The sequence below is a fragment of the Plecotus auritus genome, assembly GCF_963455305.1.
Source record: "Plecotus auritus genome assembly, chromosome: 7".
Classification (NCBI taxonomy): domain Eukaryota; kingdom Metazoa; phylum Chordata; class Mammalia; order Chiroptera; family Vespertilionidae; genus Plecotus; species Plecotus auritus.
The window spans coordinates 158,053,978-158,072,113 of NC_137774.1; the positions used below are offsets into that span (position 1 = coordinate 158,053,978).

Genomic DNA, 18,136 nt, shown 5'->3' on the forward strand with positions numbered 1-18,136 from the left:
CCTTAAATATGAATAAATGTGGATAACTAGCCGTCAATGGGCAGGAGTCAAAACTGAGAAACATAGAGATGGTGGTCTGTATAAATTATGAATAAATTAAAGTCATGAGGCTGATAGGAAGGAAATACAAAAGGCTAATCTAATACCCTTAGCCTTTAATTAGAAGAGCCACCTCTTTTTTTTTTTTTTTTAAATTCACCATGATAGCTAAGCACAAGGAGGGAATTTTCCCTTGAGGAGGCAATTGGGCTGGGTTATCTTGAGTGATATTCCAAACATGCCATGCCATGGTGAGACTTTTTTGATTTTCCACCTTTTTCTCTATTGTGTCAGTCCCATTAATCAATTGAATTCACATCTGTATTTCTTACAAACTAAAAGATGATAATTGGCCCAACATTATATATATTCATAGTCTTGGTTGATAATGGATGGGGCAGAAATGTATAGTGGCTGCAAGTTCAGGTTTTGGGTTCAGCTACATGGATTCAAATCCCACTGAGGGACTTAACTAGATTACTGACCTTGGGCAAATCAGTTAAGGTGTCTAAACTTTATCTTTATGACCATTAAAATGGAGTTAATGACAGTACCAATCCCATAGTAGTGTTGTGATACATAAAATAGTTAATTAATAAAGCATAGTTACAATTGTTCAAGTGCTCAGGAAATGATAGTTGTTATTATAAATCAGAAACTTTGTTACCATTTTCGCACCTTATATGTCAAGTAGAGAAAATTAGGGACATTTTCTTCCCCTAAAATCAGTTCATACTTGAACCTTATCTGTGCTTCTGGAACAACTTCCAGGCATTGTGTTTATAACAGTACATTTGAATTTTAGAAAAAAAAATATGCATATATATCTATATATGTATATACATATATGTATGTATGTATATATATTGCATTTAGACCACAAAGTGGATGTTTCTTGAAATTATAAATGTTGTAAGTTATTCATCACCATGAAGATATATACATGCATATGTGTATCTATATATAATTACCATGTATATGTGCATACATATTTATGCAAAAGTATTCCAAATTTTATATATTGATTCAAGTAATAAGCATAGTGGAATGTATTTTCTGCAATGGGATTCATTGTTTTCCTCCTCCAAGCCATGCATTGTGATGTTTTGGTATATATAGCAGTCAGTGGCTATGTGTCTTAAGGCAGCAGGTTCCTGGGTCTCATACCTGGAGTACAGATTTTAGCAGTTCTGAGAAATTACTCAGGAGTTACAGCCTTGAGACATACTCAGATTATTCTGATGAAATCTGAATAGACAGATATGTGGTCAGATCACCAGGATTTGAACAATATTCCAGGTAATTCTAATATGCAAACAAGGTAGAGGATTGCTGCTGTTGAACAGCAACTCCAAATGTGAACATGCATGCAAGTTACCTGTTGCTCTTGTTCAGTGGTTGTGGAGTGGGGCCTGAGATTGTGCAGGTCAACAACCTATCAGGGATGTCAATGCTGCTGGTCAAGGAGAAATGCTGCTCTCATTCTGCCCCCACCTCCCCTTCCTGCCCATGGTTACCATGGGTGGGCAAAATGTTCAAGAACCTACCAAGTATGAGATTTTCAGCCCAGTTCACCTTGATGAAGCTCTCTCCCTTAAAGAATGGTCATGGGAAGTTCAGAGCCAGGTCAAAATTCAGACTCTTGTTTGTCAGTTTTAATCTATTGTTTTTATCCCCTCTTTTTAAAAATATTTTTATTGATTTTAGAGAGGGAGCTATAGAAACATCAATGATGAGAGAGAATCATTGATTGGCTGCCTCCTGCATGCCCCCCTACTGGGATCAAGCCAGCAACCCAGGCATGTGCCCTTGACCAGAATTGAATCTGGGACCCTTTAGTCCACAGGTCTACACTCTATGCACTGAGCCAAACCAGCTAGGGCTGTTTTAATCTATTGTTGCTTCCCACTTACCCACTCTGGAAATACATTAGTTGAATGTTTTAGAAAACAAGGCATTTAGGTAAGCATGGCCAGCATATTTAATTATATGCAGTTAAGAGTGATCATCGCTGCCGAAACTGGTTTGGCTCAGTGGATAGAGCGTCGGCCTGCGGACTGAAAGGTCCCGGGTTCGATTCCGGTCAAGGGCATGTACCTTGGTTGCGGGCACATTCCCAGTGGGAGGTGTGCAGGAGGCAGCTGATCGATGTTTCTCTCTCATCGATGTTTCTAACTCTATCCCTCTCCCTCCCTCTCTGCAAAAATATCAATAAAATATATATTTTTTTAAAAAAAGAGTGATCATCACTTTTCCAAACCCACTTCCCAATGTGTAGAAATGTTTGGCTTTAGCAACACCCAGGATAACCCCACGCCAAAGTTCAAAGCTTATCAGAAACTGCTGACTTTTCAGACACCATTTCAGTTCTCTTCATCCTAGAAATGCAGTCCTGAGGCTTCACTGTTTGTCAGTGTAACTCTCTTCTCTCTCAAAACTAAACGACAAGGATGTTGACTTCAGTTCTCTAATTTAACTTTTTCTTGCTTTTGTTTCCAACTGCCACATCTTAGTGTTATTGATAAAACCTACAAAATACTAAGGAAATTATCATATTTCATTAATACAGACAAAAATTTGGATGATTCATATGGTCATTTTTAATATTAGAAATCTGCCTCTGCTCTTGCTGGATAATCAGACTCAAAGAGAACTATTTAAAGGTAATGTCACTCACATTCTTCTGAGGATAACATTTGACCCTTTTATTTTGGAAGTAAAATCTAGGTGTTACTCTACTTGGCAGAAACCTGTCTCTTTTGAGCAATACTTTATTGTTAATTGTCACTAAAATTAAGTAGTAGATGTAATTTACTCATAGAAATTTTCTTTTACCATTAGGTACAAAATATCACCCCCCTCATTTCTTTCTCCTTGTTGTTCATCTAACATTTAATACTTATTGCCTGACAATAGGTTCCCCAATGAGACCATAAGCTCTGTGAAGAGAAAAAAAAATTATTAAGGGCTGATGCCTTGGTACTTAGATCGTTGTCTATCATATAGGTAGTACCTACATGTTATAGGAAGGAAGGAAGGAAGAAAGGAAGGAGATGGAAAGGAAAAGGAAAGAAAAGGAAAGAAAAGAAAAAGAAAGGAAGAGAGGAATCAAAGAATCTTCCAATCATGACCCCCAATGGGTCAAGTTAGAAATTCAGCAGTCATCTTTGCCTTACCCCTTCTCACACCCTACACATCCAGTCAATTTTTGGGCCTTTCAGTTATGCCTTCCAAATCTCTCTCACATGAATTTTCATCCTTGCCTCCCCGCAGTTCACACCACCTTCATCTGTCACTTGCTAGTGGTCTCTTTATTATCCTCCTCCTTTGCACAAAATAGTGACCCCCTACTGTCAGAAGACTGACCCGTCTTAGCATAAACTTGCTTATATTGTTCTGTGGTAAAGGCTTCCTTTTCAGTGTCCCCTCTGGGTTAGAATCTAATCCAAAACTTCCTGTGGTATCCATTTGTATGCAACGTCTGGACGCTACATCTTCCCTTGCCTTGCCTACCCTCTAGTAGTCTATTTCCCATCCCTGAAATTCATGATTTCTGCCTGTCATATCAAGCTGACATTTTCCATGCAAGATTTCTTGACTGGCAAAACTCAAGTTGTCACTTCATCAGAATAGGTTTTGGCCCCAACCAGTCTAGTTGAAATGCTCCCCCTATCCGTTTCCATAGCACATTTTATGACCCTTCTACTCCAGTCACAGAACTCATTATAACATTTAAAAAAGCTAAAATCCAAACTCTTTGATGCAGACTTTATACCTATTTCATTCACAGTTGTGCTCCCAGGGACAGGCACTAATGTATACAAATCCTTTGTTTACAAAAAAAAAAAAAAAAAAAAAAAAAAAAAAAAAAAAAAGAGGCAAGTAATGCAGTTCTCTGAATTCAGAAACAATCTTTATTCATAAGCTTTTCCCTTCCACCTTGGCAGTTAAATTTCTGCCATTCTGAATAAAATTTTGCTTCTCCATGTCACCTTCATGAAATGTCAAAAATCACAAAAAACATAGCAATAATTATATAAATTCAAAAAATCACCATGCCTGTAGCCACTGAAATTTATTTAATATATTTCATATATTATATCCACCTATTGCACTATGTGGATATCTCATCCTTTAATGAACAGTAAAATTTATTCACATACGTTGGTAAAGGTCACCTGATTTTAATCAGCTCCTTTCTATGTTATAACTGGGTGACATTTCAGATTCATTTGTGATCAATGAACATGCGTATTTTAACTCAAAGTCCACTCTTATGACTTCTTATTTAATAAATTGATGATATATAGTACTATAGGGGACTCTGCTAGTTCTTATTCTTAGGCTTTTTGTTCTTTAGAGAAAATAACTGGTAGAACAAGCAACAGAAATCAGCTGTACTTGAGAATCAGCTGTCACAAAGCACTTCCTAAATAGATACTCTTTGACCTCTCATGTTTAAGGAATGATTGCACTGTTTTATTTAATTTTATAATAATTAAATTGTATTTTATTAATCAGCCTTTATATGGGGTAAGGGGAAATCAATAGAGTCAGCAACAGCATTAACTCTGGAAAGTATGTCTCTTGCAGACTTAGAAGCATCTTCCTTGGAACCATCCTCCTCAGAGGGAAACTGCAGCCCTCGCTGACACAGGAGGGTCACCTGGGTCTCGGTGCCTGCATTTTCCTGAAAGCCTTCAGAAAGCACAAATGACATTTTAAATAGCTTGTCAGGAAACAAAGTGATTTTTAATGCAGATCCACCAAATATAATGTTTTTTATCAGTGCCCCTGAAGGCAAACATCTGAAAGGCAGAGACAAACAAAATACCAAGATAAATGCTGTGACTGGTGTCTAAGGATGAACATAATGTTAAGATAATAGAGAAACAGCTCATTAGAAAAAAAAAAAAAAGAACAAACAGGTTTAATATCCCATAAGTCTGTATCTACTTAGAGGTACGATTAGACGTCAGGATTTTTTTTTTTTTCTACTGGATGCTATGCAATTTTGTTTTGAAGATATTTTGGAAAAAAGGAGCAGACCAACTTATGCTCTAGTCTGCAGACATGGGGGAGAGTTAAGCAGTAATGAGTGAATTGTTAACACAAAAACTTAGGTAAAGTAATGAAAGTGTCAGACTGATCTGTTCAAATAAATCAAGCTTGTTGTGTAATGATGGTCATGTTATTCTTTTTAAAAATTATTTTTATAGATTGAGAGAGAGAGAGAGAGAGAGAGAGAGAGAGAGAGAGAGAGAGAGAACATCAATGTGAGAGAAAAACATCCTCCTGCAGGTCCCCTAATGGGGATCGAGCTGCGAGCTGAAACCTGGGCAAAGCAACCTGACCAGGATTTGAACTAGCGACCTTTTGGTGCATGAGAACACCCCACCAACTGAGCCACACTGGCCAGGCCTAGTTATGTTATGTTTGGTCTTGAGCAACATATAATTTCCCAAGCTGCTAGCCCTTTCACATGCCCACTCCCTTTCTATATCTAAGCTCAGTTTTCACAGACTCTTGGATTAGCTATCTCTTGTGACTAAGTAGCTACACACCTACTGACAGAGTCTCTTTATTGTCTTTTGTGTGTGCCTGTTGTACTGGTTTTCCACTCAAGAACTGGGCGATTATGCCCTAGCCAGTTTGACTCAGTGGATAGAGCACAGGCCTGCAGACTGAGGGTCCCTAGTTTGATTCTGGTCAAGGGCACATGCCTGGGTTGCAGGCTCGATCCCCAGTAGGGGACATGCAGGAGGCAGCTGATCAATGATTCTCTCTCATCATTGATGTTTCTCTCTCTCCCTCTCCCTTCCTCTCTGAAATCAATAAAAATATATTTTAAAAAAGGAATTAGGAAATTTTGGTTTGAAGAAAAGCAGTAAAGTTAAAATTTTGCTTCTCAAAGAAACCTGACTAGGAACACTTTCTCCCATTGTAAGGAGAACAATGTACTCATAGGTATCATTCTCCTTGAACCATATAAGTCAAATAGTCTTTGACTGCCTTCAGTTGGTTATGAAAAGGTGAGATTATGCAATAAAAATAAAAAGGCAATGCATCCTCAGCATGTTATTGCTTCATGTACAATGTGTCCAGCTTCAAAAATTAAAACTTGTTAAGGTGGGTAAGCATTTCAAAATCTTGGGGCGTTAAGTTAAGATTAGGATTGGGTGGTAAGGAGAGTGACCCTGCTAATGTTAATAGTTACTGAAATGTTTCACACGTTTTGCATTCTAAAAGGAAATTCCAGAATTAACTACATTTTTTTTTGTCCACATGGAGCCACAAACAATGACAGTAAAAGATGTCTTCAAAAATTAGCCCTTGAGTTTTGTGTATGAACTACTGACTGGATATAGTTGAATTGTTGAGTTTGGGAAGTAATGAAAACTAGAATTTCCCTAAGTCCTGGAGGTACTTATCTAAATCTGACAAGAGCGTAACAGCACATGCAAATGGAGCAAGCTTAGCATCTAGGTTGCTAGATGAACTTTAAATAGCGGAAACAGTTTGTTAAGCTTATGCTCTTTTGGCATTAGTTATGATTCCCACATAAAAATAAAAATATTGAAAAATTTCAGAAATGCTTGTTTCTAGCATTTTCCACTAGGCAAAGTGTCAAATAACATAGCTATTATTGATATATCATGTTCATAAAAGATGTTCACTTGGTGTACAAGATGCATTTGAAGCATAATTTCAACCTCAGTAGTGATGATCTAAAATGAAAATACCATGAAAAGAATAATAATGTTATAGCATGATTTACTTAATTGAATAATAGGGGGAATGACTGAGAAGAAGTAAAACAGGGAGGCTTCTGAGGTGCTGGGAATGGCCATCTTGATGTCAATGATAATTACAAGGAAATGATAGATAGACAGATAGATAGATGATAGATAGATAGATGATAGAAAGATGACAGAGATAGCAATAGGTATGTACACATACATAGACATACATATAATTATTTTTAAAAGTTTTTAAATGATCTATTACACATGTAGCTAAGAACTTTATTACTAGAGAATTCATGCACTCTGGCGGCTGGGTGGGGGGGCGGTGTCGCCTCAGCTCAGCCTGTGCCCTCTCACAGTCCGGGAGCCCTTGGGGGATGTCTGACTGCCAGCTTAGGCCCGCTTCCTATGGGGGACATCCATAGTGCTGCCCCTGAGGCAGGAGAGGCTCCTGCCACTGCCACTGCGCTCGCCAGCCGTGAGCCCAGCTTCTGGCACACTGACCACCAGGGGGCAGCTTCTGTGTTGAGCATCTGCCCCCTGGTGGTCAGTGCACATCATAGCCACCAGTCATTCACACCATTCAGTCAATTTGCATATTAGCCTTTTATTATATAGTATATTTTTTTTCAAATAAGCTTGATACTGATTTTTATTGTGAAGGAAATAATACTTATTTTATTATCATAATCATAATGAAGTTTTTTCACCACAATATGCAAGTTAAGAGCACCATGCAAAATCATTTGTAATCTTCTAACTGATTGCACACAGATCCATAAGAAATGCAGAAGTGTGTAAGAATTTTCTCTGAGAAGCAGACAAATGTATAAATCTGAAAATCTATACTTGTTTTGATACTTTATTAATTTTAAAGGTAATGATTTTGTGTGAGGAGATCATCTGGAGAATAGTTGAAGAAGAAATGAAATAATTGCCCAAAACTTTTTATTGTACAAATGTATTTCAGGAAAATGTGATAATGTCATAATTCTAGATGAGGACTCTGTAATAAGGACACTTTACAAATACATGCTTCTCATAAAAAAAACATTAAAAGCCAATTTAGAATAAAACAGAGGAGCTGCCTCAATAGCATAGAAGCAATGCTGGGAAAGCTGCTTGCCTTCAGAGCCTCTCCCTGGAACTCCATGACAAAGTCTACATTTCCCAATATCATTTCCACCCTTCACATTGGGGTACCGAAGACTCTCGTGTTAGAAATGCACGAGCAGTTTCTTACTAATCAATACCATGATCTGTTTTTATTGGATTGGCTGGGGTTGAGAAATTGGGACTGAATACCCAGCATTTGTAAAAAGAGAAAAGGAAAGATCTGTTGCATGAGATAATAAAGGGACAGAAGACCTCACAAGCAACTACAATGTGTCCCCAATTCACGGTCACTGAAGGAGAACAAACAGAGGCAACAAGGAAAAGGCCTAAACTAGGCTGAGGGTGCTTTGGGAATAGCTCTAGGACCAATTGGCATGTTAGAATAAATGCCCTTGCCCCATGCAGATATCCATCTTTATGGCACCAAGTAAGCGGACTCTGAAAGCTGTGTATTGAGGTCAGGTTAGTGTAAGCAGTTTCTGACTATATGTGTGGCTTGCATGTAATATGCTTACTGAAATGGAGCATTCAGAAAGCAATTCAGAAAATTCTAAAAGTCTAGATAGACAAACAGATGGATGTGTTTGTATGTATATTTGTTTTAATTCATTCATACATATGCACTGAAATGCATACATGTAATTACCACAGGACTTCTGTAATGCAGTATGTGGAAAAGAGAGATGTAGCATTTTTTTATTTATGTTATTATTTAAGCCTATCTAGACATCGTGAGTTAAATTTTGTAATCAACATAAATGCATATTTCCTTGTGTTATTGCTAATGGTTACATTTGAGAAAATATGATTGGGTGTGTGAAGGTGTGCATATCAGTGTGTGTGTGTGTGTGTGTGTGTGTGTGTGTGTGTGTGTGTGAGTGATACCATTCGGAAAAAAGAGGGAACATTTTATTCCCAGGCTTTCATTCTCTAGTGTTGAGCTAAATTCAGTAACAAGAAAGTAAGGGGGAGAACTGGCAAAACATGCTCTGTTTTGCAGAGAATTGTGGAAGAGAAACCCTCTTCAAAGAAATGAATGTGGTGGCAACAGAATAAGTCAGGGATCTCTCTGCTTCTTTGTGTTTAAGAGGTATAACATATATACTTTTACATTTCCTCATTGGTTGTTTTGAGAATTAAATGAGAAGTTTCAGAAAACACCCATCATAGTGCCTGATGAATAGCAATTTCTCAAAGATAAAATCACTATTTTTTTCTTTGCCTTTCCCAACCTCAGTGGGGTCACCACAAAGGCATCCAGCACTGAAAAGGTCACCTGAAATGTAACAGTTCAAATAATGGGTTTTACAGTTAATCAGTTTGAACTTTCAAGGTGACTCCACCACTTCCTACTTGTGTAACTTTAGGCAATCTGCTTTTTAAGGACCCGGTTCCCTTCTCTACTATACTACAGGTATATTAATGATCTCAGAGGTTGTTATAGAATGATAGGCCATAGCAGGCACATTGCTTGTGGGATGTTGCTCTTATATTAACTGGATGCCCAGGTCCCCATGTTTTGCTGGCATTCCCTACTCTTTCAATCTCTCTAGGTGTCAGGGATATCAGGATCCTGTCCCTGAACCCCACTACAACCTTGCCCTCCAGCATATCTAATAATTTCAAGCTAGGAAAGCCTCTGTTTACCCAGAGGATGAAAAATTAAATTTTATGGAGGACCTAGGACAACTCAAATGTCTAGGCCTGGATAATAAAATGGAGTCTTATTTTTATCAAGCACCACCTTTATGAGGGCTCGGGGCCCACTAACTGCATCGCTGCACCTGATTGTGAAAGCTCCCCAGGTGCTCACTCATGGATTCCCGTGTTTCCCGCTCCGACCTCCTGCCATCTGCCAGGCAAGGCTCCTCACGCTGACATCTCTTGGGAGCTGGCAACTCCTCTGGGCAACACTGTCCCCTGTCCTGGTCTGCATTGCTCACACTCTGCTGCTACAGAGAACGAACTCTGTCCTCCCCTTTATTGTTTTTTACTTACAGCTTGAGCTTGGCTGTTTCACCGGGGCACACAGTGCATGCAGACCAGGTGGTAAGGTTTTGGGGGTTTTTGTTTGTTTGGTTGTTTGTTTTTTCATAAAGAAATAATGGTAGGGAGTAAGATACAGAAGAGGTAAATCAAGTGTGAGGCAACGTATCAACACTCAAGCCTACAGCCTGGTACCTGAATATTTCCTTTCTGTTAACCCCACTTGTCATTGCCCAGGGTCAGCTTTCTTCTCCCAACTGACTACATTCAAATAGATCTTCTGGCATAGACCAGCACACACCTCCAGTGAGGTGTCAGAGACATAGCTACAGAATCCATCTGAGGCTTTGAATGTGAACCCCTCATTTTAAGCTCTAGATTCTTACGTAGGTATTTGTTGTGAGAATGTGCAATTATTTCATTTAAAAATTTTCTTCTTCTCTTCTACCCACTAAGCTGTTCTTACTATAAGTATTAGAAGAAAATAATCCTACATAAATTCAATCTATATTAGTCATTATTAAATGACATGATGTGTAAATTGAACTGAACCAAACCAATTTCTTAATCATTGTCTCTGCAGTGAAAGTGTGTAGTGGAGTCTGCTGGTTCATTCAGTAGTCCTGGGGCTTTGCTTCTGGAAAACAATGCTGTAACAATCATACAGACAGGGATCTCCCCAAGAATATGCCTATTGAAATTTGGCAGCTTAAACAAATTTGTATACATATGAAGAAATAATTTAAAGAATCAGTAACTTGAAAATACCAAGCTCTAATTTCTAATCATAAAAAGCCAATTAGCTTCTTATTCTAAGTAGTACACATTCAGGAAACGCGAGATGACATTCAGCACAAAGTGAAATCCTACTTCAAAAGTTTCTCACAAATCCATTTGTAATCCTAAATGCTCAGCAGCAAGAAGGAATAAATGAATATAGGTTATTGAAAACATATAATTTAGCACTTACAGCTTCAAAAATCACTACATTTGGAATCTAGTGTCAACCAAGTACCCCATTACATTTTTCATGTTCCTGGTTAGAATTCTGAATCATTTTTTCCTAGAAACATTAAGTTCGAATTTGGAAAGTTATAAGACCTTTAGTTCACCTAAGACTTTGCATGCATCCAAATTGGTAAGAATATTACTCAAAAACAAACAAAAGGCTTATCTGTAGGACCCTACTTTATGAATCAGATAAGCTAAAATATATTTGTTAAACGTGCCACTTTCCCCAGCATGCGTGTTTGAAACCTGAGTGTTTTCCTAAACTATGATAATTTCCCCACACACTCCCTCCCTGTGCCATGGTTCTCATTTTACCTCCTAGTTCCTTAACTGTGCAACTCTGTCTGCATATTTGCTGTTTTACACTGGGGATCAAACCTGCAACCCAGGCATGTGCCCTGACCAGGAATCGAACCGTGACCTCCTGGTTCATAGGTGGATATTCAACCACCGAGCTATGCAGACTAGGCTCAGCCTCCTCTCTGATAGTCTGGTCTTCAGTCTCTTCTCTTCCATTTAGTCCCCTCAGATGTGATCTATGTAAAATTCAAATTAACCTTACCACTTTCCAGAGTAAAGCTTGATAGCTGTTATCTACAAAAAATTATTTCCAGTCTTTCTAACATGAACTGTGAGGACACATACCCAGCTTCTTCCATTCCACTTATCTCTCTCCATTCTTTGCATATGCGTTACTCTTTAGTCACTGTGAGTAACTTTCAGTCTCATGAATATGCATGTGCTCTCACATGAACGTGCACACACACTCATCCATCCCTAAAGGTATGTTTGGCCCTCTGTGCTGTTAGTCAGTGCTTGTAATGCACCTGCCCTTCCCCTTTTGTGTGTGTGTGTGTGTGTGTGTGTGTGTGTGTGTGTGTGTGTGTGACAGCGGTGGGATCTCCCTTCCCCTTCTTATCCTCCTGCTCCTCCAAACCTTTCTGGCTGATTCTTATTCTCTCTTCAAAACTTACATCACTTTCACCATGAAGCTCTCCCTGATCTCTAGCCATCAGCCTAATTTTATTACGTTTTCTATATTGCTCACTAATTTCCTCTTGACAGATTCGTGTTAACTGAAAGATTATAAACTCTGTGCAGGCCCAGACTATGTCTAAATCTTTATGTTCTTTACTGTGTCTGTCACATATTAATACTATTTGAGTACTAATGTTTAATACATACACATATGTGTAAAAGATTATGTTCTTTACAGACATGATCTGTTTAGCCAGGTTATATATAAAGACAGAGTAATGACTTCTGAGAACTTTCCTATCCTTTGTTGCTAATTACACATTTTGGCCCTTTGTGAGTACAGTATCAACTTATGATTCATTGATTTAAATAGTGGAATATAACTATAAGCTACAATAGTCACACACCAAAAGCATATAGATGCAAGTGTGGCAAGTACAGTGAAAGAAATGTGAATGGTGTTATGAGTGTCTAGAAAGGAAGGGCCTGGCTTGTTTTAGAGAGACAAAGAAGCCTTGGAAGAATTGATGTTTGAACAGAGATCTGAGTATGTATAGTTGACTGCATGGAGGGGAAAAGAAGACTGTGCCAAGCTAATGTTAAAATTCATGCAATGGCAAGTGGGAAATTGGTATGCTCACAGGATTGAGAGACACCAGCAGAGGTGGAAGTGCACAACCAAATAAGAGAAGGCTCTGACGATTTTAGAGGAGGTTGGAAATGAGGCAAAAATGAGGGAGGACAACTCTTATGTTATTTAAGAAATATAGCAGGATCTCTCCATATCATGGTGATGGAGAGAAATGGGTGGACTTAAAAAATATTTGAAGTCCTAACCGGTTTGGCTCAGTGGATAGAGCATTGGCCTGCAGATTGAAAGGTCCCAGGTTTGATTCCGGTCAAGGGCATGTACCTTGGTTGCGGGAACATCCCCAGCAGGAGGTGTGCAGGAGGCAGCTGATCGATGTTTCTAACTCTCTGTCCCTCTCCCTTCCTCTCTGTACAAAAATCAATAAAAATAATTAAAAAATAAATATTTGAAGAGAAAACTCAACATTTTTTATGATAGATTGGAGTGTAATGGTAATGGGAAGGAGAGTTAACTGATTTCAGAGTTGGTGGTTTTTTTTTTTTTTTTTTTTTTTTACTAAGAAACAGATGGATCAAGATGGGCCAGCTTTTGTGCAAGATCAGCAGAGAGGAGAGATCTAAGAAGTCTGTTTTGGACTAATGACTCTAGGTGTTTTTTAGCTTTAGAGTTCTACCCTGTGACTACTTGGGAATTGCAGATGGGAACAGAATGTGGAGAGAGATAGGAGGAGGAACTCAATGCCAAACCATGGGAAATTACACATTTGTAGATATGTGCAAACAAGAGAGAGGACAGGGTTCATTCTCAATGTGTTTTTATGTATATGGTTTCATTACATTGTAAACTTTGTGAGCAAGGTGGAAAAAAAACATTCTTTTTTTTAATGTAGTCACACAGCACCAAGACAATGCAGAAGCCAAAGTGGGATTCTTGAAAAACAAACAAAAAATAGTTGGCATGAATTAAAATGATTATTTGTCATCCAATAGGTCACTATAAAATTTACTTGAAAAGTGAAAATTATATATCTATACATAGTGTCATATTAAAAAAACAAACACATTCATTCTGGGGTAGGGGCAGGGATATTTTTAGTAATGCTTTGCTTTTCAAATGAATCATCTCATAACCTATAGACCAGTGGTCATTACCCAGGACAGATCATGATGACTCAATATGAGGATTAATTACAAAAGTAATCCTATCCGTTATCTAATCATTCAAATCTTAATTATAACTTTGCTGGCCCAATTAGTCCAGAACACAAGGCTAATGTTAGTGATGGGTGAATACTCAGCATCTGTGCCTAAGTGAGAGGCATCTGCTGCCAAGAGGTGAAGCCATGGAAAGTGTCAACTCGCCAGCTGTGAAGGGAGCAGGCTGAGAAAAGCACAGGGAGCTGGTGGGATTTAGCACGTGGGTCTGGGGGTGGGGGGTCAATGAGCATGCATGTGTGTCTAGTGTCCTTGTTATTTCCTCTGTGGAGGGTCATTGCAGGCCATGACTTGGCTCACTACTGGGTGCTACCATTAAAAACAGACAAAAAGGGAGATATTTCTGTTCCTTGTCTTTTACAAGTGGATAATGCCAAAAAAAGAAATGAGCTACCAACCAATTTTAACAAATAAATATGTTTTTTTAAATTTATTGGAATCATTTATAGCGTCTAACATTTACTTGATTCATGTTATCTCTGATAACATACGATGATACGGATGAAAGATCTACTTATTATAACTATAAATAATAAAATAGAATCCTTGATTGCTACTATTGATTTTGACTTTGGTATCATATAATATATAGTATCTCAACATCTGTTACATTTATATGCTATTATTGATTTTGACCATGTTATATGGGAAGGACTTTATTAATACTGCTATTGATTTTCAATATATTTATTAATAATATTTATCAATCTTTCGTGTTGGCATAAAATCTTTATTGAACTATAATCAACTGTTAGTGAAATGTAAGCATTGTATAAAATACGACAGAACTGATTAGGACTTTTAAGTACATCAACTTTTGACCCAGCTGTGGAATCACTTCACTGTTTGCCAGCCTTGTCATAGGTTCATGCTTTTATTAATTCGCATTGGGAAAGTGCGAATGAAGGAATGTTTACATTTATTGAAGTCGGAAAATTTTAATTTACATGAAATGTATATCTTGCTTCCAAGTGAAATAAAAACGATTTCAACTTTTCACATTGATTTCACAAAAGAAAATTACATTTCAACAAAATTAAAAGAGTTAGGGGAGCTTTTTTAGCGCTGCATCTCCACTGTTCCCTTGTTATTGAATCACAATAAGAAGCCCTGTTAGTTCTCTGCTACTGAGCAAATCGCTTTCCACATTTACGGTTTATGCTTTAATGGGGATAGCTTCACATTAGCAGAATTTCTCCTACCCAGCATTGCCTCTGATGCTGCACAGAACAGCACCCAGCCTACTTTACAAAATCCGTGCCTCCCCTGTGGCCTCTAAGGGAAGTATAAAAATAAATGCTTGCCAATATTGCTTCTGAGAGAGTTTTAATTGAGGATAATCAAAGAGCCAAAGCCTCAAAATGAAGGTATGATGGCCACAAAGTCCTTTGACATGCTAATAGGCAGGAGGTATATACAGAAGTTTTGTGAGATTTTGCTGCAGGTAGGTGACAATTTGTCAAATTTAGCTGCAATGATCAGTACTGTTTTCCCTACTTGTATTTCTGATGTTGACTTGGAGGAAGGATCTGGGATGATATAAAGTCAGTGCCTTCAACACTAACCACCCTGCCCATTTCAGTTTTAGGGCATCTGCACATCACCCCTTAAAAGAAAGGAAAGTGACCAGAAAAAATCAGAACCGTTAATTACACAGGACTGCATGTTTCTAGGCCCCACTTCTCCCCATCTAAGTTGTATTTCACCTACAGAATACCTCTCTCACTTTTTACCGCAGTGACAACCCGAATACCACGTGTATGCTTTAGCTGAGCAACTTACCGATTCAAGTGGTTTGCCTCCGTTGTAAGACATGAACTCAAGGTGATAAAGCATGGCGCTGCTTCCGTAAAATGGAATAAGAAATCACTTTGGCAGAGCCTACATTCTGCTCTGGGTTGCTAACTGTGGTTTTGTTTTCCTCCTTTTCCCCCCCCTCTCTCTCTTTCAAGGTCACTGTTCTTTATTTTATGTGGAGTATATATTACGTGACAGCACAGGAAAAAAATGTAGGCAGCCCAGATTCATGCATTTGAGGTCAAAATGGACTTCAAAGTGAAGGGACTCGGCCCTCTTGAGATATTCAGCTAACATTCATAAGTTTAAAAGGAATCTTGATTAAATGGCCACTGTTGTGAATGCCAAGAGCTATGAGAAGCATGAAAGAAAAACTTGCAGTTGCTTAGTAAACAAAGGGAGCCTCTTTATTTTCTTTTAACTGGCATGCAGCGCAGAGGCGGGGTTTAGGAGGATTTGCTGTGGCAGCCTCTTCCGCCTGAGGGATTTATAAGTGAGATATTTTCATTTCTGAGTTGAAAGTGTTGGTCTCTGGGACTTGAGATGACAAGTGCCTTTCCCCACCTTCATCACCTGCCAGCAACGAAAGCACCATCTGCCCAGGTGCCAGGCGGCTGCATTGCTCCTAGGTGGCTGATGTGCATTTGTGTGAGTGTTTGCATAAGAATAATCCCTCGCCAAGCCACATGCACTTGTTGGCAACACCAATCATTTATAAAAAGAACACTTAAGAAAAAAGGAAATCTTGACTTAGCAAATGAAAACTAAAGATCATATCTCAATAATTAATTGTTATGAGTTCCTTGTTTTTAGTATGAAATTCTCAATCTTAATAGCCATTTTGTTTGTTTGTTTGCTTGTTTTTTTTTTTTAATTTAAATTCTGTTTTTTTAAAGTATTACATAAGTCCTCTTTTTCTACTCTCCCTGGCTGTTTCCACCCCCCAGCACATGCCCTCACCCCCCTTCTGTCTGTGTCCATGGGTTATGCTTTTACATGCATACAAGTTCTTTGTTTGATATCTCCCCCTAACCCAGTCACACTCCCCACCTCCTTACCCTCCCCTGCCTTCCCACTGAAGTTTGGCCAGTCTGTTCCATGCTTCTCTCTCTCTGGATCTATTTTTGTTCATCAGTTCATGTTGTTCATTATATTCCATAAATGAGTGAGATCATATGACATTTATCTTTCTCCGACTGGTTTATTTTGCTTAGTGTAATGCTCTCCAGGTCCATCCATGCTGTTGCAAATGGTAAGAGTTCCTTCTTGTTTATAGCAGCGTAGTATTCCATTGTGTAGATGTACCACAGTTTTTTAGTCCATTCATCTGCTGATGGGCACTTAAAGGCTGTCTCCAAATCTTAGCTATTGTAAGTTGTGCTGCTATGAACATAGGGGTGCATATATCCTTTCTGATTGGTGTTTCTGATTTCTTGGGATTACTGGGTCAAATGGGAGTTCCATTTTTAATTTTTTAAGGAAACTCCATACTGTTCTCCACAGTGGCTGCACCAGTCTGCATTCCCACCAGCAGTGCACGAGGGTTCCTTTTTCTCCACATCTTTGACAGCACTTGTCGTTTGTTGATGATAGCCATTCTGACAGGTGTGAGCTGGTACCTCATTGTCATTTTGATTTTCATCTCTCAGATGATTAGTGACTTTGAGCATGTTTTCATATGTCTCTTGGGCTTCTGTATGTCCTCTTTCGAAACGTGTCTATTTAGGTCTTTTGCCCATTTTTTGATTGGATTGTTTATCTTCCTTTTGTTAAGTTGTAGGAGGAGTTACCTGTAAATTTTGGAGAGTAAACCCTTATCAGATATAACATTGGCAAATATGTTCTCCCATGCAGTGGGCTCTCATTGGTTTGTTGATGGTTCTTTTACTGTGCAGAAGCTTTTTATTTCGATATCCATTTTGTTCATAAATTTATATGTTAAATAAATTAAAATATTCTGGAGTGCTTAAACTTGGTCCCTTAACAGCATCTTTAAAATTATAGTTAAAATTATTTTCTTCAAGAAATATACTCTAACTCTTTTTCATTCATACTCCCTGTATTATTAAGTAGTTTCTCTAACATACCTTAAATTCTATATCACTCCAGTTTTCAAAGACAAATATTCAAGTTTCTATTAACTGCATTATTAAAAATTAATTTGTGTCTTCAAAGTGTCTCTTGCAGGTACATAAAAAGCTATAGATTGTGTCCACAGAATGGCTGCTGTATCTCTCACACTACTGTCAAAAGATAGAAATAGATTTTCATTTTCTTTATCTACACACATTCAGCAAAATTTGTATTTTTAGAGATGAACTGCAAAACTTTCCTCTATTAAATCAAATAAAAAAGAAGTAGCTCTGGCCAGTGTGCTCAGTTGGTTGGGCATCCTCCTATACACCGAAGGGTTGCCAGTTAGATTCCTAGTCAGGGCACAGGCCTGGGTTGCTGGCTCGATCCCTGGTAGGGGGTGTGCTGGAGGCAGCCGATTTATGTTTCAATCCCCACCCCCTTCTCTCTCTCTCTAAAAAAAAAAAGTAAATGACGATAGTTTGTGACATTAAAATTGTTCCTCTTATATATGTATTTTAAACTGACTTGGAGAGAGGAAATGTTACTTTTCCCTAAATTTTATGTTTCATGCGTAAGAAAGC

General features: G+C 38.2%; 1 protein-coding gene across 1 annotated transcript in view; it reads left to right on the forward strand.

Annotated features, from left to right (window-relative positions):
- CDH12 (cadherin 12) overlaps positions 1 to 18,136 on the forward strand; it is a 758,008-nt gene that overhangs the window by 464,179 nt on the left and 275,693 nt on the right. The window lies entirely within an intron of this gene.